Source organism: Myotis brandtii, unplaced genomic scaffold (genome assembly GCF_000412655.1).
Source record: "Myotis brandtii unplaced genomic scaffold, ASM41265v1 scaffold17, whole genome shotgun sequence".
NCBI classification, from domain to species: domain Eukaryota; kingdom Metazoa; phylum Chordata; class Mammalia; order Chiroptera; family Vespertilionidae; genus Myotis; species Myotis brandtii.
The window spans coordinates 10,398,452-10,403,330 of NW_005356259.1; positions in this window are offsets into that span (position 1 = coordinate 10,398,452).

Sequence of the window (4,879 nt, forward strand, 5' to 3'; positions counted from 1 at the left end):
GGAATACTATGCTGCTGTAAAAAGGAAGGAATTCTTACCATTTGCAACAAGCATGGATGAACTGGAGAGCATTATGCTAAGTGAAATAAGCCAGTCAGTTAAAGAAAAATACCACATGTAGGTGTTGTTGTTTTTTTTTACATACTAAGCCGTGTTCTTTACCATTTATCAGTTTGTCGGTCTTTAAAACTTTAGGTGTATGGCATTGAGAACTGGAAGGACCTGGTAGACTGTACAGCTTCTCCCTGTCATATGACAGATGTACAGCTTCTCCCTGTCATATGACAGATGAGAAAAACTGAAATGCAGAGGGCAAAGCAACCTGCCCGACATCAGGATCTGTCAGCAGCAGCAGCGCTGAGATGAGCGAGCACCTGAACTTCTTAACCCCAAATCGAATTATTTTCTCATTACACTATGATAACCGCCATTATTGGTTTGTCTTGGTTTTATTTTTAAAAAATTTAAGTTCCCAAGTAAAACACGTTCATGGTAGAAATAGGAAAAACAAACATGAGCAAAATGAAGATAGTCAAAATCAGCTTTAATCCCACCTTCCAATGCAATGATGGTTTATAGTCCGCATTTTATTTCCAGATAATAACTGTAATAGATAATTATTATGGACAGCTTACTGTGAGCTAAGAGTATGGAGTGCTTAGCTTACCATGTGCCAGGCACTGTTGTAAACACGTTATATGTCTTGATTTGTTTGCTCTTCTCCACATCTTTATGATGCAGATTGACACCATTGTCACCCATTTGGCAGGCAGAATAGTAGCCTCCCAAAGAAGTCATGAGAAAAACTGAAAAGCAGAGGGCAAAGCAACTGTCTGGCATCAGGATCTGTGTCAGCAGCAGCAGCGCTGAGATGAGCGAGCACCTGAACTTCTTAACCCCAGATCGAATTATTTTCTCATTACACTATGATAACCGCCTTTATTGGTTTGTCTTGGTTTTATTTTTTAAAAATTTAAGTTCCCAAGTAATACACGTTCATGGTAGAAAGAGGAAAAACAAACATGAGCAAAATGAAGACAGTTAAAATCAGCTTTAATCCCACCTTCCAATGCAATGATGGTTTATAGTCCGCATTTTATTTCCAGATAATAACTGTAATAGATAATTATTATGGACAGCTTACTGTGAGCTAAGAGTATGGAGTGCTTAGCTTACCATGTGCCAGGCACTGTTCTAAACACGTTATATGTCTTGATTTGTTTGCTCTTCTCCACATTTTTATGATGCAGATTGTCACCCATTTGGCAGGCAGAATAGTAGCCTCCCAAAGAAGTCCCTGTCCTGACCCCAGGAAGCTGTGATGATGTTGTATCACATGGCAAAGGAAAACTAAAGCAGCAGATGGAATTAAGGTTGCTAATGAGCTGATCTTTAAGTAGAAAGATTATCCAGGTGAGCCCAGTGCAAACACAAGTGTTCCTCAACGTGGAAGGAGACAGAAGAATTGTGTGGAAGTGACAGAATTTGAGAAAGATGCCATCAACCATTGCTGGCTTTGATATGGAAGGAAGAGACCAGGAACAAAGAAATGCAGGCAGGTTCTAGATCAGCGGTTCTCAACCTGTGGGTCGTGATCCCTTTGGCGGTCGAACGACCCTTTCACAGGGGTAACCTAAGACCATCCTGCATATCAGATATTTACATTACGATTCATAATAGTAGCAACATTACAGTTATGAAGTAGCAACGAAAACAATTTTATGGTTGGGTCACAACATGAGGAACTGTATTTAAAGGGCCAGAAGGTTGAGAACCACTGTTAATCTAGAATCTAGAATCATTGATGGAAAATGCAAGAAAACTAATTCTCCCCTAGAGTCTCCAGCAAGGACCACAACTCTGCTGACACTGTGATTGATTTGAGTCCAACATGGCAGATAGAATAACAGCTCCTAAAAATGTCCATTTTCTAATCTCTGGAACCTATGAACATGTTACCTTACATGGCAAAAGGAACTTTGCCGATGTCATTAAGAATCTTGAGATGCTGAGATCATCCCGGACTCTCCAGGTGGGCCCAAGGTAATCACACAGATCCTTTTAAAAAGGAGGCAGGAGGGTAAGCATCGGAGAGATGTGATAGCAAAAGCAGAGATTGGAGTGCTGTGCTTTGAAGATGGAGGAAGAGACCGCAAGCCAAGGAATGCAGGCGGCCCCTAGACAAGGTAAAGGAACAGATTCTCCCCTTAAGCCTCCGTAGGGAGCATGACCCTGTCCACACCTTTATTTTGGCACTGTGAAACTCATTTTGGGTTTCTGACCACCAGAACTATAAGATAATAAATTTGTGTTCTTTTAAGCCGTCATTTGTGGTGATTTGTTACAGCAGAAATGGGAAATGAATACACCTCATTTAAAGCTGACCAAAGCCATAGCGCTAGTGGTAGAGAGCAATTTGAACTCAAGCCACCTGGCTCCAGAACCCATGTCCTTCACCACTATGCAATATAGATAGGTTGATAGAGATTTAAGTAATACATACATTTCAATAAATGCAAATCTTTCACACTATGTTAATACGCATTCAGTACCGCCATAGTAGATAGTTGTGCTCTACTGACTAAATATACTATTACCATGTTTTATTTAATAAATTCCCTATTATTGAATACTTAGATTGTTTCTAATGTTTCAATATTTCTAAAATTGACAGTGATAAACACCTTTCTAGTGATATTAATACATTCTTTAGGAAAAACTCTTAGACATCCTAAGATTGCACTGGAATATAATTTAAAAGAAAATGAAACACAACTATGGCAGGAACATATATCTACCTTCTATTTCTGCAAAAGTTCTGGCATTAATCTATTTCTTTGTGTATCTATCGTATAAACTCGACTTAGCTGTATTTTTGTTTTTGAAGGTTGTAGCCGTTATCTTATCCCTTCTGTAGGGTCATTGGTGTTAGAGTTAGAGAGCACTTAGAGGTCTTTTAGTCTAACCCTTTGGCTTATAGGTAAAGCCCCCGTGGGCCAGAGGGGTCAACAGACTAGTCTGGGCGGAACCTGCCGGCCTGACTCCAAGCCCAGCGTCCCTCCACATCTGCTGCAAATGTCATAAGATCATTGATGTTCTATCTCTCTCTCCCTCTCCCTTCCTCTCTGAAATCAATAAAAAATATTTTTAAAAGCTGGTGAATCATAGGTTCATTATTAATAAACTTTAGCCCTTTCCTAGAGAGAGCCTATTTAATTTTCTCATTGTAAATGAAATTTGGTAGAATTGATGGAAGACAATAATTCCCCTCACCCCCCTTCAATGTTTTATGTAGGAGTTCTCAGAGCGGGTAATTGGGTTTTCCATCATCACCCTTTTTGCCTATATCATTTTCTAACTTGGCTTGGGTGTTGCCCAACAGCACTAAAGCGACTTTGTCCTGGAATCTGATGTCCACAACGGTGTGCAAACTCCTTCCCTCTCTCTGAAGCAAACAATGAACTAGGAAAACACTCGGCCATTTTCTGACTGACCTCAATCGCGCAGGGTGGACCCCGCACGTTACATCAGCAGGCCGGCTCCATTACACTGCCCTGCGCTGTGCTCGAGCTACTGAAATATTGATTTTTACGGAGCCGGCGCGCACACACTGAAAAATCAATATTCCAGTGCACACAACAGACCGGCGGCAGAGCCGGGACCCACTCGGAGGCCCAGCGAGCACTGCCGCAAGCCTGTGCCAGGAGGGGGTGGGGGCTGGAGGAGACAATGCCTGGGGGGAGGCCCCTGCAAACCCGGGAAGGGTCAGGTAAACAACCGAGCGTGGCGAGGGGAGAGAACGGAGAGGGGAGAGACAGGTCCTTGAGGATCAAACAGTTGAAGGAGCAAAGATTTATCTTTCCATAGTGGGAAATGGGGAGAAGGAGAGAGTAAACTAAGAAGAGAGGAGGGGAAGAATTGTACAGGTAAGACTCTTCCCGGGAAAATTCCTTTTGCTTTTCTGTATCATTCGGTCAGACTTAGGGTGGGAAGATTGAAAAGATGATACAGATATTACACGAAGGGAAAAAATAACTAGGCCAGTTCTGGAAAAGATATCTTTAAAAAATGCAGCCCCTTTCCTTTCTCTTGGTGACCAGAAGCTGGCAGATCTTACAATAACCATCAAAGAGTCAGCATTTGTCATCTGGGCTCTACGGTCGCGAAGCTGTCACCTCTTCTCCAGGGGAAGGGGGGGGGAGTGGTTTGGGGAGGGGGAGGAGGAAGACATCCTGGTCATGTGGCCATTCATCCATTCACTGTCTTCCGGACAAGCACCTTCTTGACGTGCTTGGGGAACCACGCTAAGAACTGATTCCTTTTACAAGCCCGCGAGTTCTCGGGGAATTCTGCGCTCCCGAGTCACACCTCCACCCAGATGTGCAGGAGCATGTGTCCGGGCTCCACTCTCCGGTGCCCAGGACTCCGCAGAGGTCGGGTGGAGAGGGACCGGCCTTTTGCACACGTCCTCCTAGACGTATTTATTAAAAAAAAAAAAAAATCAGAACTGACACGGTTAGCATCTGGCCTCTTTACTGGGGGGTGGGGAATGGGTAGGCAGTTAATGGAAAGGGAATACTTCTAACCCAGATGAATTCTTGATTTTTGCTTTGTCCTAGAATTCTCTTCCCGGGAATCTCGCTACTAGTTCTCTCAACTCCCTGCCCCTGAGGAAACTGCCTTCCCAAGGTTTCCATTTCGCGCTCTGCCCTGCAGGCTGCGTCGCTGCTTCCTCTCTCCCAGCCCGGGAGAGCCCCAGACCCACCCCGGGCTCCAGTGGGGTCTGGCGGAAAGGGCTGCGGTGGGAGTGGGCACCGAGAGGCACCTTGCAAAACACGGGCTCCTTAGGCCCCGCGGGGCTGCCCGGGGACAAGGTCCA